Below are 24,283 nucleotides of genomic sequence, written 5' to 3'. Positions count from 1 at the left end.
CTGTAGCCACCAAAAACCTCTCGGGAGCCCTTCCCAGCACCCTGCCGGAGGGGGGATCCTTCACCGGTGGCCATCTTCATTATCCCGGCGCTCTCCATGACGAGGAGGGAGTAGTTCACCCTCGAGGCTGAGGGTATGTACCAGTAGCTATGTGTTTGATCTCTCTCTCTCTCTCTCGTGTTCTCTCCCGTGTTCCCTCTATGGCACGATCTTGATGTATCCTGAGCTTTGCTATTGTAGTTGGATCTTATGATGTTTCTCCCCCTCTACTCTCTTGATGTATGTCATGCCGTGCTTATCTGTGGTGACAATGGGATATCATGTGCCTCTTTATGTATGTTTTGGTGACCAATTTGCGGGTTCCGCCCATGAACCTATGCATAGGGGTTGGCACACGTTCTTGAATCTCCGGTAGAAACTTTGGGGCACTCTTTGAAGTACTTTGTGTTGGTTGAATAGATGAATCTGAGATTGTGTGATGCATATCGTATAATCATGCCCACGGATACTTGAGGTGACAATGGAGTATCTAGGTGACATTAGGGTTTTGGTTGATTTGTGTCTTAAGGTGTTATTCTAGTACGAACTCTTTTATAGATCGATCCAAAAGAATAACTTTGAGGTGGTTTCGTACCCTACCATAATCTCTTCGTTCGTTCTCCGCTATTAGTGTCTTTGGAGTGACTCTTTGTTGCATGTTGAGGGATTGTTATATGATCTATCTATGTTATTATTGTTGAGAGAACTTGCACTAGTGAAAGTATGAACCCTAGGCCTTGTTTCCTATAATTGCAATACCGTTTACGCTCACTTTTACCACTTGTTACCTTGCTGTTTTTATAATTTCAGATTACAAAAACCTTTATCTACTATCTATTTTGCACTTGTATCATCATCTCCTCACCGAACTAGTGCACCTATACAATTTACCATTGTATTGGGTGTGTTGGGGACACAAGAGACTCTTTGTTATTTGGTTGCAGGGTTGCTTGAGAGATACCATCTTCATCCTACGCCTCCTACGGATTGATAAACGTTAGGTCATCCACTTGAGGGAAATTTGCTACTGTCCTACAAACCTGTGCACTTGCAGGCCCAACAACGTCTACAAGAAGAAGGTTGTGTAGTAGACATCAAGCTCTTTTCTGGCACCGTTGCCGGTGAGGTTAGCGCTTGAAGGTATATCTTTAGATCTTGCAATCGAATCTTTTTGTTTCTTGTTTTATCACTAGTTTAGTTTATAAAAGAAAACTACAAAAAAATGGAGTTAAGTTTGTCTCGTACGCTTCGTCTTTTTAATATATTTCGTGAGAATGATGGAAAGAAAAATTGTGCTCAAGTGCTAGAAGAAGCATTACATAGAATGCTTGGCATGAAATATGTGAATGATGAGCATGAATGCAATGCTGTTAGTATGAATTCCTTGAACATCCATGATGCTAATGATATGCAAAGCCACAAGCTTGGGGACGCTATGTTTGATGAATATGATATTTTTTGTCCCCCAAGTTTTGATGAGAATATTTATTGTGATGAAAGCATGCCTCCTATTTATGATGATTATATTGATGAAAGTGGGTTTGGAAGAGTGTCAACTTTAGGTAGCATTGATCCCACTATTTTGGAGGATGTTGAATCTTATTGTGATGAACATGAAAGTGGATTTGGAAGAGTGTCAACTTTATTTAGTGATGATTCCACTATTTCGCAAGAGGTTCCAATTGATTATGAGAACAAAGTTGCTATCTATGATGATTATTGTGATGATTTGTATGCTATTAATAATAATGATAACCATGAAACTTGTCATCATGATTTTAGTTTTCAATTGGATTATGCCTCACATGATAATTATTTTGTTGAGTTTACTCCCACTACTATGAATGCGAAGAATTTTGCTTATGAGGAGAGTAGTAAATTTTCTATACTTGTAGATCATGAAAAGAATGCTTTAAGTGCTGGTTATATTGTTTAATTCATTCATGATGCTACTGAAAATTATTATGAGGGAGGAATATATGCTTGTAGGAATTGCAATAATGTCAAGTTTCTTCTCTATGTGTTGAAAATTTTGAAGCTATGCTTGTTTTACCTTCCTATGCTAGTTGATTATTGTTCCCATAAGTTGTTTGCTCACAAAATCCCTATGCATAGGAAGTGGGTTAGGCTTAAATGTGCTAGTCATATGCTTCATGATGCTCCCATTATGTTTCTATTCTTATCTTTTATATGAGCATCATTGCCATCATCTTGCCTAGCTAGAAAGGCATTAAAGAAAAGCGCTTGTTGGGAGACAACCCAATATTTACCCTTACTGTTTTTGTGTGTCCACATGATTATGATACTGTAGTAATCATGTTTTATAGCTTTTGTTTCAATAAAGTGCCAAGTAGAACCTTTGGGAAGACTTGGGTGAAGTTTATGTGATCTTGCTGTGAAAAACAGAAACTTTAGCGCTCACGAGATTAGTTGACATTTTTTACTGGAGAGTGCTTTTAGGTTGATTATTTTTCAAGATGATTAATAGACAAATTACTCAGGTCCAGAAATTTATTTAATAATTTTTGGGGTTCCAGAAGTATACGTTTGATACAGATTACTACAGACTGTTCTGTTTTTGACAGATTCTGTTTTCATTGTGTTGTTTGCTTATTTTGATCAATCTATGGCCAGTATTAAGTGGTATGAACCATAGAGAAGCTAGAATACAGTAGATATTACACCAATATGAATTTACAATGAGTTCATTACAGTACCTAAGTGGTGGTTTTTTTTTCTTATACTAACGGAGCTTACGAGTTTTGTTTTGAGTTTTGTGTGGTTGAAGTTTTCAAATTTTGGGTAAAGATTCGATGGACTATGGAATAAGGAGTGGCAAGAGCCTAAGCTTGGGGATGCCCAAGGCACCCCAAGGTAATATTCAAGGACAACCAAGAGCCTAAGCTTGGGCATGCCCCGGATGGCATCCCCTCTTTCGTCTTCGTTCATCGGTAACTTTACTTGGAGCTATATTTTTATTCGCCACATGATATGTGTTTTGCTTGGAGCTTCATTTAATTTGTTAGTTTTTTCTTGCTGTTATTTAGAGTAGTGTTTTGCATCTTTAGTTTCAATAAAAAAGTCAAGGATAGCCTTCACCATGCTTATTTTGCTAGTATACATGTTGCTGTTTGAAAACAGAAAGTTTACTGCTGTTGAAAAAATTCCCTAGAAAAGTAAGAGAATGGTATAATGTTGAATATTTTTGCATATTGAGCTCTGATAAATTTATTACAGTAGGAATTTTCTCTCATAATTTTTTGAGTTAGGGAAGTATTGATACTCTTGCATTCTTTACAGACTGTACTGTTTTGGCAGATTGCTGTTATGTTTGCATTGTCTGCATATGTTTGCTTGTTTAATGATTCTATTTGAGGATAGGAGTGTTAAATATGCAGAGGCATTTAGTATGAAATGTTGAATAATAATTTAAGTGATTTGTTACAGTAGAAAATGATAAGGTTTTGCATTGGTTTATACTAACCTATCTCACGAGTTCTTGTTGAGTTTGTTGTGAATGAAGCTTTTGATAAAAAGAGAAACCATGATATGAGAGGAATTAAGGAGACATAAAAGCTCAAGATTGGGGATGCCCAAGGCACCCCAAGATAATATTTCAAGAAGTCTCAAGCATCTAAGCTTGGGGATGCCCCGGCAGGCATCCCACTTTTCTTCTTCAACAACTATCGGTTAGTATCGGTTGAGCCTAAGTTTTTGCTTCTTCACATGAGTTATGCTATCCTTGCATCGTCATTTTATTTTGTTTTGCTTGCTGTTGAATACAATACCAAGATCTGAAATCCATTAATGAGAGAGAGTCTTCATATAGTTGCATAATTATTTAGCTACTCATTGATCTTCACTTATATCTTGTTGGAGTAGTTTGTCGTTTACTCGTGTGCTTCACTTATATCCTATGAGTAAATGGTTGAATGAGTTGAATGTCATAAATCTGAAATAATATATGTCTCATTTGCTTATCCCATGGGGAGTAGTGACTTTACATTTAAGAAGTAGAGGTTGTAAATTTATTGACAGTTAGCAAGCATTGTATTGGTCATTAGAACAATTCATGAAAGAATATTGAAGGAAGGGAGGTTTCACATATAAATATATTATCATAGACATCTTTTATAATTGTGAGCACTCATTAATTATGACATGCTAAAGAGTTGATGTTGGACAAGGAAGACAATGTAATGGGTTATGTTTTCTCGCATCTCAGTTAAAGTATATTGTCATGGATCATTCAAACATGTTGAGCTTGCCTTTCCCCCTCATGCTAGCCAAAATTCCTAGCACCAAGTAGAGATACTACTTGTGCTTCCAAATATCCTTAAACCCAGTTTTGCCATGAGAGTCCACCATACCTACCTATGGATTGAGTAAGATCCTTCAAGTAAGTTGTCATCGGTGCAAGCAATAAAAATTGCTCTCTAAATATGCATGACTTATTAGTGTGGAGAAAATAAGCTTTGTACGAACTTGTTATGGAAGCAATAAAAGCGACGGACTGCATAATAAAGGTCCATATACAAGGGGCAATATAAAGTGACGTTCTTTCGCATTAAGATTTTGTGTATCCAACCCTAAAAGCGCATGACAACCTCTGCTTCCCTCTGTGAAGGGCCTATCTTTTACTTAATGTCTTTTACTTTATGCAAGAGTCAAGGTGATCTTCACCTTTCCCTTTTTCATTTTATCCTTTGGCAAGCACTTTGTGGTGGGGTGATCCTGATATATATATCCAATTGGATGTACGTTAGCATGAACTATTATTGTTGACATCACCCAAAGGTGGATACGTTTGGAGGCAACATTATAAGCCCCAATCTTTCTCCGTGTCTGATTAAAACTTCATAACCACAAGTATTGCGTGAGTGTTAGTAATTGTAGAAGACTATATGATAGTTGAGTATGTGAAGTTTGCTAAACCAAAGCTCTGACATAGACTCTTCCTGAAAGTAAGATGAATTGCAATTGTTTTGATGACTAAGAATGAAGTTTGCTAGTTTTCAAGAAGTTTATGGTCTATGCTTCGACATGTGAATTGCTTGTTACGTTATCGTGAAAAGTTTTATGAGATGAACTACTATTATGACATATTATCATGCTAGAAAAGGTGATTGAAATTATCATTGATCAAACTTGTGCACCTTCTAGCATTCACACTTCATAAATTCTTTCTTTATCATTTACCTACTCGAGGACGAGCATGAATTAAGCTTGGGGATGCTGATACGTCTCCAACGTATCTATAATTTATGAAGCATTCATGCTATATTATTAACTGTTTTGAATGATTATGGGCTTTACTATACACTTTTATATTACTTTTGGGACTAACCTATTAACCGGAGGCCCAACCCATATTGTTGTTTTATTGCCTGTTTTAGTATTTCGAAGAAAAGGAATATCAAACGGAGTCCAAACGGAATGAAACCTTTGGCATCGTGATTTTTTGGAAGAATATCATCCTGGAGGCTTGGAGATCAAGTCAGAAGACCCTCGAGGAGCCCAGGAGATAGGGGGGCGCTCCCCCCTACAGGGCGCGGCCCCCTGTCTCGTGGACCCCTCGAGCACCCCCCGACCGACTTCTTTCGCCTATATAAGCCTACGTACCCTAAAACCATTGAAAATCAAGATAGATTGGGAGTTCTGCTGCCGCAAGCCTCTGTAGCCACCAAAAACCTCTCAGGAGCCCTCCCCGGCAGCCTGCCGGAGGGGGGATCCTTCACCGGTGGCCATCTTCATCATCCCGACGCTCTCCATGATGAGGAGGGAGTAGTTCACCCTCGAGGCTGAGGGTATGTACCAGTAGCTATGTGTTTGATCTCTCTCTCTCTCTCTCTCTCTCTCTCTCTCTCTCGTTTTCTCCCTCGTGTTCCCTCTATGGCACGATCTTGATGTATCCCGACCTTTGCTATTGTAGTTGGATCTTATGATGTTTCTCCCCCTCTACTCTCTTGTGATGAATTGAGTTTTCCCCTTTGAAGTTATCTTATCAGATTGAGTCTTTTATGAGAACACTTGATGTATGTCCTGCCGTGCTTACCTGTGGTGCCAATGGGATATCATGTGCCTCTTGATGTATGTTTTGGTGACCAACTTGCGGGTTCCACCCATGAACCTATGCATAGGGGTTGGCACACGTTCTTGACTCTCCAGTAGAAACTTTGGTGCACTCTTTGAAGTACTTTGTGTTGGTTGAATAGATGAATCTGAGATTGTGTGATGCATATGTATAATCACGCCCACAGATACTTGAGGTGACAATGGAGTATCTAGGTGACATTAGGGTTTTGGTTGGTTTGTGTCTTAAGGTGTTATTCTAGTACAGACTCTTTTATAGATCGATCCGAAAGAATAACTTTGAGGTGGTTTCGTACCCTACCATAATCTCTTTGTTCGTTATCCGCTATTAGTGTCATTGGAGTGACTCTTTGTTGCATGTTGAGGGATTGTTATATGATCTATCTATGTTATTATTGTTGAGAGAACTTGCACTAGTGAAAGTATGAACCCTAGGCCTTGTTTCCTATCATTGCAATACCGTTTACGCTCACTTTTACCACTTGTTACCTTGCTGTTTTTATAATTTCAGATTACAAAAACCTTTATCTACTATCTATTTTGCACTTGTATCATCATCTCTTCGCCGAACTAGTGCACCTATATAATTTACCATTGTATTGGGTGTGTTGGGGACACAAGAGACTCTTTGTTATTTGGTTGCATGGTTGCTTGAGAGAGACCATCTTCATCCTACGCCTCCTACGGATTGATAAACCTTAGGTCATCCACTTGAGGGAAATTTGCTACTGTCCTACAAACATGTGCACTTGCAGGACCAACAATGTCTACAAGAAGAAGGTTGTGTAGTAGACATCAGCAGCCGGCACCCCCGATGAACAAGCAGCCGCGCCCGCCGTCCATCACCTGTGCTGAGGAAGTAGAATCGGTGAGTCGGCCATCCAGCACGACATGTGTGACGCCCCCGATTCGACCGTACACTAATCGTACACGCAAATGTGTACAATAAAGGTCAGAGACTCACGGGAAGATATCACAACACAACTCTAGACACAAATAAAATAATACAAGCTTCATATTACAAGCCAGGGGCCTCAAGGGCTCGAATACAAGCTCGATACACGTGAGTCAGCGGAAGCAACAATATCTGAGTACAGACATAAGTTAAACAAGGATGCCTTAAGAAGGCTAGCACAAAAGCAACACGATCGAAGAGGCAAGGCCTCCTGCCAGGGACCTTCTAATTACTCTTGGTCGTTAGTGGTCTCCACGTAGTAGCATCCGCGGGCAGTGGCATCTGGCTCCAGGGATCCACCATCTGGTTGCATCAACCAGAAAGATGAAAGAAAGGGAAAGGGGGGTAGCAAAGCAACCGTGAGTACTCATCCAAAGTACTTGCAAGAATCAGATCTATAGTAAGTATGCATTGTATTAAATGTAAGGTTTGTATCTATGGACAAAACTGTAGAATGCCAGAATGGAGGGGACAGCCTAGCCTAACAAAGACTATCATCTTCAAGCAGCTCCAAGCATCTCGCAGCATGTAGAAGAGTAGAGAATAGCAGTTTATAATTAGCAAACATGTTGTAGCATCAAGGCCCAGAGATCCTTCCTCAACTCCCTGCAAGAAAGCAATCCCGGAGCCACATATCCATCACATATCTCAAGTATCCATTTCTAGTTATATAAGATCAGGATATAAGTCTGAACGTCCCTTACCGTGGACATGGCTACACTACAAAAAAATACACTTCCGTGATGATACATGTTTGTCACAGTAGGTCACGTTTTTTGTCATGCATGTACATCCATGACAAATTTATGACAGAATCAAGATAGTCATACCTGTGCTGTCGTAGAAGTGTTCCATGACATTACCAAAATTATCATCACGGAAGTGTCCACTTCCATGACGATAAATCGCGTGTCACATAACTGCTTTCGTCAAGGGTGACCGACACGTGGCATCCACCGTAACGGAACGCCATTAAGCTATCGGGTCGGGTTTTGGATCCGATAACCCGTTAACAGCCCCGACCAATGGGGATTTTCCATGTGTAAAATCATCATTGGCTAGAGGAAACACGTGTTGGCTCACCGTTGGGACAGATATCATCCACTCATTGGACAGAAGGCGCCTATGATACGTCGACACGTGGCACGGCCCAACAGAGGCCCATTCCTGTGAAAAGGCCGGCCCGTTTGACTTGGTCAAAAGGTGGCGGGCCGGCCCATGGAAAGCCTGTTAACGACATGCTCGCATATAGCCCATTTACAACCCGCTAACCCAAGGCCCGTTACACCCTATCCGAATTAGGCCCAGTAGCATCATCCGGGCCATCCGATATGATTCCAGCCCATTTTCACTTCTGGCCCATGTATGGCCCATGACGTCTTTCGGCCCATATGAGGCCCTATGTAACTCTTGGCCTATTAACGGCTCGTGGTGAAACTGGCCCGTAATGAACAGTGTATCACTTTACACCCACTAATGGCCCGTGGTGAAACTGGCCCGTAATGAATAGTGTATCACTTTACACCCATTAACGGCCCATGGTGAAACTGGCCCGTAATGAATAGTGTATCACTTTATACCCATTAATGGCCCGTTATTCCGTTGGGCCGTTTGCAACCCATGTTATCTTTCGGCCTTCTCGGAGCCCATTTATCCTTGGGCTCATTTCTAGCATTCGTTTACTTACGGCCCGTTACTGTCATTTTCTGCCTGTGGGCCAAATTTAGCCCGTGGTTACAGTCGGCCCGTTTGTGGTCCGTTCACACGTTGGGCTGTTTTCATAGCGTCATGAAATACAACCTATTGATGGCTCGTTATGGTCGGCCCATGAACGGACGATTCCAACTCTAGCCCGTTTACGGCCATAATGCGGCCTGTTATTGGCCCATGTTATCATACTGCCTGTATAAGGCCCATTGATGATACGTCCCGTAGAAAGCCCATTGTTTCTACGGCCCTTAGAAGGCCCATTGTTTCTATGGCCCATAGAAGGCCCACTGTTTCTATGGCCCGTAGGAGGCCCAGTGTCACTACAGTAAATATTAGCCCATGGTTATTGTAGCCTAGTTTTAAAAAATAGGTTATTGCAGCCACTAGCAAACCACGGAAAAAGAACTGCAATGACTACAAGCAAACAAATAAACAAGACAACAAGGAAATAAATAAGTAAGCAACTTACGCTAGGCTATCACGGCTATCACATATTACATCCACTGGGCATCAAAGTTCGCCACCAGTGCAAATAAACGCGCCGACAAAAGAATATACAAAACTGAGAGCACTTCAGAAGGCACTAGGCCTGGCCAGGAAGGGCCCCCCAAACAGCTGAAGAAGCTGAGTAGACCTCAGTTGTGTCAACGATAGATGCATCAACACTAGATTTAAGGCTTGATGGTGCACACGGCAGTCCTCTGACATCTTCATTGCATCTTTGACTTCAAGTCAGAGCTGAGCTGAAGCAAGCCTTTCCGCTTTAAGTTGATACTGAAGAAGTCGAACTGATTGAGGCAGTGACTGCACAGAGGTTGTCTCACACCTGCTGGTGAGTAGCTTCAACTCATTGTCTTCATCAAGACAGGACCTTGGGGTCATCTCGCTGTCCACAAGATGGTTTGGCTCACTATCTTCCCTAAAGTTCTGCCTGGCGTAAGGGATACGACTCTGAAAGAGAAACAAGGAGACACGTAATAGGTTTCACAATTATATAAGCAAATAAATGGATCTATTCTGCATAAGGAACATGTTTTTACAACTACAATTTGAAACTGGTAGTTGTTGCAAACATCCAATCATATGTAAACAGCAAAGCAAACAGCAGTGGAGGAAATGATGCCTATCCAAATCTATACTAGAACAAAGTTTGAAGGCTTGAGAAGGATGAACTTACAATACATGTTAACACGGGCTGGACAAAGCCCTTCTCCATGTTGATGGAAGGATAATTCAATAAATTCCCCAAAGAAAATTCTTTATAAGCATTGCCATTATTCTACATTTTGCAAAGAGTAAATATAGATCAAATAATATTGGAAGAAACAGAGGATAATGAAGCTCAGGTGCAGACTGATGATACATAATCAAATAGAAATTAATTAAGTACATCGTTACAAGGCAAAAGGGAGAGAGGTACTGACGAGAGCAATGCAGAGCCCATTATTGTTTTGAGATCGTATGATCCTTTGAGCAAGGAGATTCATGTGAAATTACTTTCATACAAGAGAGAAGGTAAGGCACAAGCAGAAATTTAGGAGCTCAAATTTTGAATTGATATCATAGACAGTACCTGACGCTGGGCTCCCAACAGTTCTAATAGGGGTTTGGCCACTAGAGTAGGGGTAAAGTGTGGTGAGGGAGTTTCGGACTAGGGGGTGTCCGGATAGCCGAACTATCATCATCGGCCGGACTCCAAGACTATGAAGATACAAGATTGAAGACTTCGTCCCGTGTCCGGATGGGACTTTCCTTGGCGTGGAAGGCAAGCTTGGCGATACGGATATGTAGATCTCCTACCATTGTAACCGACTCTGTGTAACTCTAGCCCTCTCCAGTGTCTATATAAACCGGATGGCTTTAGTCCGTAGGACGAACAACAATCATACCATAGGCTAGCTTCTAGGGTTTAGCCTCCTTGATCTCGTGGTAGATCTACTCTTGTAACACACATCATCAATATTAATCAAGCAGGACGTAGGGTTTTACCTCCATCAAGAGGGCCCGAACCTGGGTAAAACATCGTGTCCCTTGTCTCCTGTTACCATCCGCCTAGACGCACAGTTCGGGACCCCCTGCCCGAGATCCGCCGGTTTTGACACCGACATTGGTGCTTTCATTGAGAGTTCCTCTGTGTCGTCACCGATAGGCTCGATGGCTTCTTCGATCATCATCAACGACGCAGTCCAGGGTGAGACCTTCCTCCCCGGACAGATCTTCGTATTCGGCGGCTTTGCACTGCGGGCCAATTCGCTTGGCCATCTAGAGCAGATCGAAAGTTACGCCCCTGGCCGTCAGGTCAAATTTGGAAGTTTGAACTTCACGGCGGACATCCACGGGGACTTGATCCTCGATGGATTCGAGCCATAGCCGAGCGTGCCGCACTGTCACGGCAAGCATGATTTCGCTCTGCAGCCGGACAGTACCCTAGAGGCCGCACTCGAGCCTGCTCCGATCTTCAAGTCGGAGCCGGCTGCGCAGGTCGAGGACGGATGGCTAGACACCGCCTCGGGGGCTGCAACCTCTACGGCGATAGTGCCGAACACTGACCTTGTCCCTCATGAAGCTCGTGACTCCGAGGAGCCAGAATCCTTGCCGGACTCCGAACCTCCCGCGCCCCCTCCGATCGAATCCGATTGGGCACCGATCATGGAGTTCACCGCAGCGGACATCTTTCAACACTCACCTTTTGGCGACATCTTGAGTTCGCTAAAGTATCTCTCGTTATCAGGAGAGTCCTGGCCGGACTGTGGCCAGGACGGTTGGGATGCGGACGACGAAGAAATTCAGAGCCCACCCACCACCCACTTGGTAGCCACTGTCGATGATCTCACTGACATGCTAGACTACGGCTCCGAAGACATCGACGGTATGGACGACGATGCCGGAGACGACCAAGAACCAGCGCCTACCGGGCACTGTAAAGCTACCTCATCATATGACGTATACATGGTGGATATCCCAAAGGATGGGAATGGCGAAGGGGCAGCGGAGGATGACCCATCCAAGAAACAGCCCAAGCGCCGGCGTCAGCGGCGCCGCTCTAAATCCCGCCACAGCAAGAACGAAGATTCCGGCACCGGATATAATAATACACCGGACAGTGCCGAAGACAACCCACTCCAGCAAGATCCAGCGCAGGAGGACGAAGACGCCAGCCCTCATGAGAGAGCGGCAGAAGAAGAGGTAGAGGATTACATGCCTCCCTCCGGAGACGAGGCAAGCCTCGACGACGATGAATTCGTCGTGCCTGAGGATCCCGTCGAACAAGAGCGTTTTAAACGCAGGCTTATGGCCACGGCGAAGAGCCTCAAGAAAAAGCAGCAACAACTTAGAGCTGATCAAGATCTGCTAGCCGACAGATGGACTGAAGTCCTCGCGGCCGAAGAGCATGAGCTCGAACGCCCCTCCAAAAGCTACCCTAAACGCAAGCTGCTCCCCTGATTAGAGGAGGAGGCGTATGAACCCGCATCACCAGGAGACAATACAGCTGACCGACCACCCCATGGTCGCGACAGAGAGGTCTCTAGGCCCTTCACTAAACCCGTACCCCAGCATCGCTCGAAAAGCACAAGGCCACAGGGGAACGCTCCGGACTTGCGAGATATATTGGAGGATAGGGCAAGACAATCAAGATCGATCTATGGATCGCGTGGGCGCCCCATGACACATGACGACAACCGTCACGCCGGACACAGTAAGTCCGGCCGGGCCGAACAAAATAGACAAAGCCCTTTTGAGCTCCGTCGTGATATCTCCCAGTACAGAGGCGCCGCACACCCACTATGCTTCACAGACGAAGTAATGGATCATCAAATCCCCGAAGGGTTTAAACCCGTGAATATTGAATCTTACGATGGCACAACAGACCCCGCGGTTTGGATCGAAAACTATCTCCTTCACATCCACATGGCCCGCGGTGACGATCTTCATGCCATCAAATATCTCCCCCTCAAGCTTAAAGGACCAGCCCGACATTGGCTTAACAGCTTGCCAGCAGAGTCAATTGGGAGTTGGGAAGACCTGGAAGCCGCATTCCTCGATAACTTCCAAGGCACGTATGTGCGACCACCAGACGCTGATGACCTAAGCCACATAATTCAGCAGCCAGACGAATCGGCCAGACAATTTTGGACACGGTTCTTAACCAAGAAAAACCAAATCGTCAACTGTCCGGATGCGGAGGCCCTTGCAGCCTTCAAGCATAATATCCACGACGAGTGGCTTGCCCGGCACCTGGGACAGGAAAAGCCGAAATCCATGGCAGCCCTCACATCACTCATGACCCGCTTCTGCGCGGGTGAGGACAACTGGCTAGCACGCAACAACAACCTCAGCAAAAATTCTGGCAGTCCGGATATCAAGGACCGCAATGGCAGGTCGCGTCGTAACAAAAACAAACGCCGCATTAACGGCGACAATAGTGAGGATACGGCAGTCAATGCCGGATTCAGAGGCTCTAAACCCGGTCAGCGGAAAAAACCATTCAAAAGAACTACCCCGGGTCTGTCCAATTTGGACCGAATACTCGACCGCTTGTGCCAGATACACGGCACCCCCGAAAAGCCAACTAATCACACCAACAGGGACTGTCGGGTATTCAAGCAGGTAGGCAAGCTAATTGCCGAAAACAATGAGAAGGGGCTGCACAGCGATGACGAGGAAGAGACCCGACCGCCGAACAATAGAGGACAGAAGGGTTTCCCCCCACAGGTGCGAATGGTGAACATGATCTACGCAACGCACATACCCAAAAGGGAGCGGAAGCGTGCACTAAGGGACGTATACGCGATAGAGCCAGTTGCCCCGAAGTTCAATCCATGGTCCTCCTGCCCGATCACTTTTGACCGGAGGGACCACCCCACCAGCATCTGCCATGGCGGATTCGCCGCATTGGTTCTAGACCCAATCGTCGATGGATTTCACCTCACCAGAGTCATGATGGACGGTGGCAGCAGCCTGAACCTGCTTTATCAGGACACAGTGCGCAAAATGGGCATAGACCCCTCAAGGATCAAACCTACCAAGACGACCTTTAAAGGCGTCATACCAGGTGTAGAAGCCAATTGTACAGGCTCAGTTACACTGGAAGTGGTCTTCGGATCCCCGGATAACTTCCGGAGCGAGGAGTTAATCTTCGACATAGTTCCGTTTCGCAGCGGCTATCATGCCCTGCTCGGACGTACCGCGTTTGCAAAGTCCAATGCGGTGCCGCACTACACATACCTCAAGCTCAAGATGCCAGGCCCTCGAGGAGTCATCACGGTCAACGGAAACACTAAACGTTCTCTCCGAACGGAGGAACATACAGCGGCTCTCGCGACAGAAGTACAATGCAGCCTCTTAAGGCAATTCTCGAGTCCGGCCGTTAAGCGGACGGACACAACTAAGCGCGCCTGGAGTAACCTACAACAAGACCACCTAGCACGATCTGAGCACGCGTAGCAGTGCGGCCCCAACCCCAGCCCCTGTAAAATGTCAAGATAGATCCTTCGCGTACACCATTACACTCTAAAGATACCATGGGCATGGGGAGAGGGGCGCGACCATGATAGGCCAAGACTGCGGCTCAACCACACCAGGGGCTCTCAAGTGTGTCGTTCTTTTTTTTTTCTTCTTCCTTTTTTTACTCACAGGACTCCGTTCGTCAGAGGCCCTGTCCAGCAGCAGACCTGCCGAACTCACGATGCAACAGCCAGGGAAGGATAAAGGCTACAACGAATATCCAGGTGGTCTCCATTATGAGCACTTTATCCGTTTTACGCACCATTCCATAGCCTACCCCTGGAAGGGGACATGTTTAACAGTCCCATCCCTTGCTTATCGCACCATTTGTATCGTTCTGCACTTACAGCAGTTTTTCTCGAATAAGTAATGCAGCACCTTTTTGCTTCCAATTGCATTTACCTTTTATACATATGTTCATTTGTGACATTACACATCCGTACATTTTTGGTACGGCTAAATACACCAGGGGCTTATGTTTCCCGCATCATGGTGTGATAAGTCCGAACACTTTCACAAGTGCGGCACCCCGAACTTATAGCATTATATGCATCGGCTCCGAATCATGTCTTGGGTTAATAGTTGGGTTTGCCCGGCTCCCATGTTTTGGTACCTTACGTTCCGTTGTATCAGCTAAGGAAGCACTGGGAGAACCACTGCGATTGCGCCCCAGTTGAGCTGGGTTAACGCCTTAGTGGAGAAAGCTAAAACTGACCGTCATGATGAGGTGAGAGCCGGTCGCTGTTCGAGAGGTTTTTTACGAGTCCTTAAAGACTTATGCCGCTTAGAGCAAGGAGCCGGATCTTGTCCGGCCCAGGCGTGGATAGCGCCCCAAATTCGGCCTTCCGAAGACTAGGGGCTTCGCCGAAATTTAAAATTATAGAATTCTATGGCTAAGTGAGAGTGTTCAAGCATTATAAGTCCGGTTGCCTTGTTCGTTGTGTTGAGCGCCTCCCTAGATGGACCCAAATATGGGAACAAGAGTGCTCAAATTTATCCCAAACACCCCAGCACTCGTGGCATGAGGGCTGAAGCCGACGACTTGCCATCTCTCAGATTTGATAAACAGCCGCACAGAAGGTAATATTTTAAATTAAAATGCGTTGCTTCGCGCAAATGAACTAAGTTTTCAGCGCACAGGATAACAAAATGCGAGTCTACTCAAATATTACATCTTTGGAGCACTCACCCGCAATAGTGCGGGCGCCCTTCAACACACTCTTATAATACATCTCGGGCGTGCGATGCTCCTTGCCCTCCGGTGGTGGGTCCGTCACGAGTTTCTGGGTATCCATCTTGCCCCAGTGCACCTTTGTGCGGGCAAGGGCCCGACGGGCACCCTCAATACAGGCGGAGTGCTTGATGACTTCAACCCACGGGCACGCATCCACCAGCCGCCGCACCAGGACGAAGTAGCTCCCAGGCATGGCCTCCTTAGGCCACAGCCGAACTATGAGGCCCTTCATGGCCTGTTCGGTCGCCTTGTGGAGCTCGATCAGCTGCTTCAGCTGGTCGCTAAGGGGCACCGGATGTCCGGCCTCAGCATACTGAGACCAGAAGACCTTCTCCGTCGAGCTCCCCTCCTCGGCTCGGTAGAACGCGGCAGCATCAGACACATTGCAAGGAAGATCTGCGAACGCTCCTGGAGAGCTCCGAATTCGGGTAAGCAACAGGTAATTAACACTCACATGCTTACTTTGCATGAAAAATGCCTTACCCGCTGCTATTTTCTTTAACGCCTTGATTTCCTGGAGGGCCTTGTAGGCTTCGGCCTTAGCGGCTTTGGCACTCTCAAGAGCCGTTGCAAGCTCAGACTCTCGAGTCTTCGAGTCACGCTCCAGGCTCTCATGTTTCTGCACGAGATCCTGGAGCTCTTGTTGTACCTCCGCCACCCGCGCCTCCTGCTTCTCTCGCTCGGTGCGCTCCGCGGCCGCATTGCGTTCGGCCATGGCCACCGCCTCTTTCAGGGTCGCCACCTCGTTAGTGGCCCCTGCAATACCCACGTTATCCTTGTCATTCTTTTTGCAACCAAAATCCTTTTCTGTAAGGTACAATTTTAATAAGGTGTTACTCACCTTCCTTGTCCTCGAGCTGCTTCTTGGCACGGCCGAGCTCGTTCTCGGACCGCTCGAGGCTTTCCTTCAAAGTATTGACCTCCGCAATCAGTGTGGCAGAGGTCAGAAGCGACGCCTGCAATCCCATATTGACATATTTTTTATGACTCCTGTGTATATCTTTTTAGATCCTCAGTCCGGCTTTTCTTTCCGAACACCGAACCGAGCATCAGGGGCTACTGTCTATGCGGTACCATTTTATATATATATATCGAAATTCTTACCTCAAAGCCTGTTAGAAGGCTGCTGCAGGCTTCGGTCAGCCCGCTCTTGGCAAGCTGAACCTTCTGAATCACCGCACTCATAACAGTGCGGTGCTCCTCTTCAATGGAGGCGCCATTGAGCGCCTCCAGCAAGTTATCCGGCGCCTCCGGTTGGACGGAGGCTGCCGACGTCGCGGTCTTGCCCTTCTTATGAAGGGGTCGCCCACCGGACTTCAGAGCCATTGTGGGTTCCGGGGTCGAATCCGGTGCAAAGTCCGGGAGGTTGTCCTGCGACACCTCCGGGGCCTCCTCCTCCTGGTGGGTCCCTTCCTGGGATCCCACCTCGGCATCGTCCGTATCACGGGGGGTGGAGGCAGTCAGAAGAGAATCCATATCCGACGCACCTAAGGACCCGCTCGACGAAGCAGGAAGATCATCCTTGGGCGGACTGCAGGGTTGTATGCGGCATTAGAAAGACATTATGTGGCAAAAAAGAAAAACCTTGAAGTTATTCGGGAGTCCGAATACTTACGATCTCGCCAGGGGCTTGGCCCTTGGAGGCCAGTCCTCGTCGTCGTCACTGGCGTTGGCAGAGTAGTCCGGGGGAAGAGTTTTTCCCTTCTTGGACCCTTCGGCCTCCCTTGTTGGGGAGGCCTTCCTTTTCTTTCCTCCCCCCGCTGGGGGAGAGGCTTTCTTCTTCTCCTCCTCGCCTTGGTGGGAGGAGTCGGCCTTGGATTCATCATCCGATAGCACCTGAAAACGGGAACTCTTTTGAGTACCCGTGGCCTTCTTCTTGGCCTTCTTCTCCGACACCACGTGGGGTGCCGGAGCCAGCAGCCCCATCAAGCGGGCGTCCGCTGGGTCCTCTGGCAACGGGGCCGGACAGATAGTCTGTTCGGCCTTCTTCAGCCAGTCTTGTCAAAGGAAAGGTGAGTTTAGATCCCGCATAGAGTCAAACTATGGAAAACAAGCGTCCCGTAAAGGGAAAAATCACTTACCTCGTCAGCTGGACGCTGCAAGCTGAATCCGCGATCTTCGGTAGCGGATGCGGGAGCCTCGGCGCCCTTGAACAGCACCTTCCAGACATCTTCGTACGTAGTGTCAAAGAGCCCGCTCAAAGTCTGGTGCTGCGCCGGATCGAACTCCCACATATTGAAGCCCCGTCGTTGGCATGGGAGAATCTGGAGGATGAGCATGACCTGGACCATGTTGACAAGCTTGAGCTTCTTGTCCACCAGCTTTTGGACACAGGCTTGGAGTCCGGTCAGCTCCTCCGAATCACCCCAAGTCCGGCCGCTCTCTTTCCAGGAGGTGAGCCGTGTGGGGATGCCAGATCTGAATTCGGGGGCCGCTGCCCATTCGGGGCGGCTCGATGATGTAGAACCACCACGATTGCCACCCCTTGATGGTTTCCACGAAAGTGCCTTCAAGCCAAGTAACGTGGGACATCCTGCCCACCATGGTGCCTCCGCACTCCGCTTGGCTGCCCTTCACAACCTTCGGCTTGACACTGAAGGTCTTGAGCCACAAGCCGAAGTGGGGCTGGATGCAGAGGAAGGCCTCACACACGATGATAAACACCGAGATGTTGAGGATGGAATTCGGGGCCAGATCATGGAAATCCAGGCCGTAGTAGAACATGAGCCCCCGGACAAAGGGATGGAGTGGGAAGCCCAGTCCGCGGAGGAAATGGGGAAGGAATACTACCCTCTCATGGGGCCTGGGGGTGGGGATGAGCTCTCCCTCGTTGGGGAGTCGGTGCGCGATGTCGCTGGACAAGTATCCGGCGCTGCGCAACTTCTGGATCTGCCCCTCCGTGACGGAGGAGGCCATCCACTTGCCCCCTGCTCCGGACATATTTGGAGAAGGTTGAGGTGAGATGTGCGGACTTGGGCGCTGGAGCTCGAGTTCGCGGGGATGGATAAGCCAAGGAGGAAGAAGGCGCAGGTATAAGGGTTGGATCTTTATCCCCTTATATGAGCGGACAAAAACATGTGTCCCCACCGGCCTGGTAAAACTCGCTTATCTCCCAAGTGCCGCAATCAATGGCGTGGTTGGGTTACCCACGTCCGTATTGATGGGAATCCCGGAATAAGGGGAACACGATCTCTACTTCGACAGGACGTGCCAAGGAAACCGCTTCGCTGAACGCGCTGAGGTGGTACAGTAAAAACAATTCGAGTAAAGGCTTGGTAGTGGTGTGATGTCACGCCACCAAATACGTCAGCAGATTGAACTTGTGTAAATATTATTCTCTCTACGATGGTATGTGGAAATTATTTTGCAGAGCCGGACACTATCCTGGTGTTCACAATCTTCTATGAATTATTCGGAGGGAGAACCCTCCTTGCAATGCCGAAGACAACATGCGTGCCGGACTCGCCATCATTGAAGCCTGGTTCAGGGGCTACTGAGGGAGTTCCGGACTAGGGGGTGTTCGGATAGCCGAACTATCATCATCGGCCGGACTCCAAGACTATGAAGATACAAGATTGAAGACTTCGTCCCGTGTCCGGATGGGACTTTCCTTGGCGTGGAAGGCAAGCTTGGCGATACGGATATGTAGATCTCCTACCATTGTAACCGACTCTGTGTAACCCTAGCCCTCTCCGGTGTCTATATAAACCGGATGGCTTTAGTCCGTAGGACGAACAACAATCATACCATAGGCTAGCTTCTAGGGTTTAGCCTCCTTGATCTCGTGGTAGATCTACTCTTGTAACACACATCATCAATATTAATCAAGCAGGACATAGGGTTTTACCTCCATCAAGAGGGCCCGAACCTGGGTAAAACATCGTGTCCCTTGTCTCCTGTTACCATCCGCCTAGACGCACAGTTCGGGACCCCCTGCCCGAGATCCGCCGGTTTTGACACCGACATGTGGTACAGTTGGGCCCGTGTTTTTTGTGGCTGCTGATCTATCTGATTTAACAGGTATCACTACCTTTTCCAAATACATAGTTTGTACTCCTTGAGGATCTGCACTCACCCTCTTCCTTTTGGACATCTATTACGAAAGAACAACATTTGACTGGAAAAACATAGTGTGACGACACATGGAATAGGTACAGAAAATGGATAGGTATGGCATATAATCATATATGATGCTTAAACTAAGCAGATGGTGTAACAAAGTAGAAGTAATGCAAGAGGTCAGATGCAAAATATGTGCGACCAATACAACTTTGCAAAGCTAGAGCAAGCACCTTGATGGGTGAATAAGATAGGCCATCCTCCACCATGCCAAGTTTGTTAGCCAGTGGATCGTTCCGCAATATTCCTCTCGTGCGCCCATTCTCATATTCATTTTGATAATGTTCAATATCTGACATGCATGAAAACATAAAAACAAGTGATATTTTCTTTGTAATGCAGAAGTGATTCTAATCCAATACTGCCTCCCTGTAAACCCCTTTGTGCTATCTCTGTAATTCTTTTAAAAGATGCCATGCATGCTGTAATTTGTTGTGTGCATTAATATAATTTGGCCTACTACTCAAAATATGAGAGATCCAGAAGTGATGACACTTCGCAGATGATAGCTTCAACATATAGTAAAGAAGAACAAGTCGACCTGGCCTGACAGTTTCAAAATATACTAAGGGAGAACAACTCGACCTGACCAGTCGACCGCAAGAGAAGAGTATCATCTTAAAGAAGAGCAGAAGAGCAAGCAGATTGAAGATATTACAAGTCTTGCAATACAATGTCGGTTGGCCACCCATGATGAACCAGAGCGCACAGAGAAATATTATTCTTCCCGGTCTCTCCATATGTGGCTCACATGCATTTCAAAACTAAAGTAGGAACATTTAGCTCACCAATTAAACATCTCTAAGTTTTACTAATATCAGCAATAATATCAGATATGAATTTGTACAACTAAGCTTGTTTAGCTCGATGGGTGGAGCAGTGCTATTACGACACGAACCACGTAGGCTTATTGTGGTCATCATAAAATGGGGAAAACATAAGCATGATGAGTACAGTGTTGACCTTGGTAGTGGGATGGCAGATCTGAAGCTGCAAACCGCGCAAAGGGTAGTTAGCAACCGATGTTTGATTTGAAATAACAACTAAGATTTGGTATGGACAAGAAAGTACGGTCAACAAGTGACAAAGAAATGCAATTATGCTGTCTCTCTATATGTCGCGACATGCACTTGGAAACTCAAGTGGGACCTTTAGCTAACCAATTAAGTGTGTCGGTTAACTAATATTAGTATCATATCACAATCATATTTGAACAACTAAGCTTTCAAATTCCGAGTGTTGTGTTGTTTAGCTTGAAGGGTGGAGTAATGCCAGTACGACAGAAAGCACCTACGCAGATCATAGTAGAGTAGATAAAAGGGGAAAACCCTAAGCATCAAGAGAAAAATCAGGAAAGTGAAACTAGCTGGACCAGTGGGTGGCGCACATGCTTTTCGAAACGAATATAGGAACATTAGGTGACCAATTAAACGTTCTCTGTTTTAGTGATATGAGCATCATATCAGATTTGTATTTCAACACGTAAGCTTTGGGTTGAGGTCTTGAGGAGCAGTGCTAGCATGACACGAAGCACCTACGATGATGGTAGTGAATATAAAGGGGGGAAACCATAAGCTTTACGAGTATAGTGCCCGTGCCATGGCGGATCTGAAGGTGCAAACCAGACAAAGCTACTTCGCAACCAATGTTTGCTTTCAACTAGCCACTACGATTTGGTACGGACAAGAAAAGTACAGTAAACAAATTACGATCTATTTTCCGGGTGAGATCAATAACTTAAGCACATATGGAAGAGTACCACCTCTCTTGCAACGCCGTGTAGGCCTATGCTTATATGTTGAGGGTGTTGCGGGTGCGATGGCTGTCGGCGGCGGGGAAGAAGACTTTAGACGACAGACGGCCGGGTCGGGGGATATATCCTGTTGCCATGGACGAGGCAGTCGTAGGAGCGGCAATGGCAAGGTGGACGACGGCGCCGATGAAGTGAGAGGAGGCAATGAAAGGATCCTGGTCCAGCGCCGTGGATGAGAGACGTCCATCTCTTGCAGTGGACGATGGGGTAGGGGTAGCGGCTCTGGCAAGGTGGAGGATGGGGTGGCGGACGGAGGAGGCTGGACGCAGTGCGGAGGTTGTCGTGCCGCCGACGGTGTATGAATGGGGAAATGGAGGGGAGGGGGGGATCTCAAACTTTGAGACGCGCTTCTCTGAAATGGGGGAAAGTTACGAACTTATCCCCCGTTTAAAATTTCGGACATCGCGTCGGTTGGGGATAGGACGGTAATCTCGCATCTCCCAAATATTTGCCGGTAACTATTTCGGGCGAGGAGAGAGTGTTTTGCCGCCCATAGTTGGCACCCACGGTGTATGAACGGGGCTGACAGGTAGGGTGGTTGTGTCATGTCTGATGGAAGTGACACATCTGCCCCTATTTAAAATATTAGCCTACATCGATTTTGGACGAGGAGAGTTTGTTTTGCCGCACACCGTGTATGAATGGGGAAATGGAGGAAGAGACACATGTCTTTCGGACGAGCTTGAATCAAATGTGTTTTGCCGCCCACGTTTGGCACCCACCGTGTCTGAATGGGTTCAGAGGCCGTCGTGTCACGTCTGATTGAAGTTACTAGTCTACCCCTATCGACAGCAGTGTAAATCCGGTCGATAAGGATGTACTCAGTGTCAGGGGTAGACAGTAATTTCCATCTCGCAAACACTTGCTTCGGGCAGCCCACAAATTATAGTGGGTGTTTAGCCGGTTCGTTCAAAACTTGGGAGAATTAGCATTCACGTTTGCCCTGGGACCTGGCAAACTAAATTCAAATCCAATTTGTATTCGATTACGAATATCCACAGATAATTATACGTTTTGTTATTTATTTCTTCGACACCACAACAAAGATTTATTCCACCTTTATATATGATTATGATTTAGAAATGCCGTGATCTTCGAATTCAGCAGGTTGGATACACTCTGATTCAAACAGTTATTTCATCCAATACAATATGCTCACACGAAAAACAATTCACCTTATGTCAATCATACAAGTACTGAGGATTACCTCGCCTAAAAAATTCGGATCATTACAACACATGGACAACATGGAATTCCGGACAACATAGGGGGTCTTGCAACATAATCCATTCAGAGACATGACACAACATGCAAGTACAATAATCCAATGACAATTTCAACTGGTATCTAAAGAAGAACATGGATTACCTTGGGCTTCAGATAGCAGAAACAGCAGGACCTCCTCCGTCTTCAAATGCAACATTCTTACTTCCTCCAATTCTTGGGTTGCTTACATAATGCGTGCCGCTAATTCCATAATTTCCAGCCTCAAGATAAAGATTACCTCATTCATGGCAGCCACACCATCTCTTTCTGCCTTTAGAGCCTCAAGCACTATAATATCTGTGCTCAGACCGCCCTCCGGCGGTGTTGCCTCTGAACTGCTACCATCTGGTAACATGGATGGTGCACTGCTTCCACAAATAGATTCTGGGGTTGTACATTGTGTCCTAGTGTGAACGGCATCCTGAAAGGTTTCCGCTGTACATAAGTAAGAGATAGTTATCGTATGATCCAGGCAGTAAGCTTACATGGTAAACGACGGATGAATTATTGCCGAGCATGGCAAACTATATTTGAATGGTTCGAAGCAGCATCAGCCGAAAAGAAATTAAAATGGTAAGATGAAACTAGGGATGTAAGTGGCAAATAAACGACATCCGCCAGTCCCATCTAGTTAGTTTTTTCTACATCCCTAGTTCATTTTCCTCAAAAAAAAACTCTTCTGAACTATCATACCACTAGTGGACTTTAATCGGGATTAAACGGGACCCAGTTGACATCCCTAGTTGAAAGGGAGTGTACAACCGCTATATTTAAGTTGCCAAGGCATCTAAGAAGTTGAAATAATCAGAGAAAGCACTTAACAGTGTGGCCTCATATAAACTACGAAGACAGTCTTGTGATGAAGTTGAGAGGAAAAGTTAAGGACTCAAATGAAATAGGCATGCATTTCTTTACGATAGTATAGCAGGCACTGCTGACATATTGGCCAACTCAGGTATAGCGTAACAACAAACAAGCATTCGAATCAAGCAATACAGCAAAGCAGACAACTAAACTATTTGTAATTCGGTAGGATTACACGTTGAGGGCACAAGCCAAGAAAGCAGCCCGCTCGCATTACATTGCACATGTACTAAAACACATTGGCTTAGCATATGTTGCTGTGAAGCCTAGCTGCTGTTGCAATGTTCTTTGAAAATATCGTCAGCATCCCGTGGTTGCAAATCTAGTTGTTGTAGTTTATTCTGCACCATCTATTTAGGTAAAATTAATTTTAATCGCATGCACTGGTCTGAATTGATCATCAATGGTTCATCAAAACTAATGAAAGAAGGGTGTGTGCATACACGACAATATATCTGCTTCCCTCTATTTTTATGCTTGTTCGAGGTGCCAGGCTCAAAAGAACAAATATTTTGCTTGATGGGGTTGGCAGCTCCATAATTAATAGAAGCATCAAATTAGTCATGCAACTTGGGAAGATCAAGAACACACAAACAAGTAATGAACAGAGGCTCGGAGCAGTGATGTAATAGCTAGCATCAGAAAGTGTAGGGTAAAACAAACAAAAAGCAGCGGAACCACATAC

This window comes from Triticum aestivum, chromosome 2B (genome assembly GCF_018294505.1).
Source record: "Triticum aestivum cultivar Chinese Spring chromosome 2B, IWGSC CS RefSeq v2.1, whole genome shotgun sequence".
Taxonomy (NCBI): Eukaryota; Viridiplantae; Streptophyta; class Magnoliopsida; order Poales; family Poaceae; genus Triticum; species Triticum aestivum.
Note: the sequence above shows the minus strand (reverse complement) of the source record.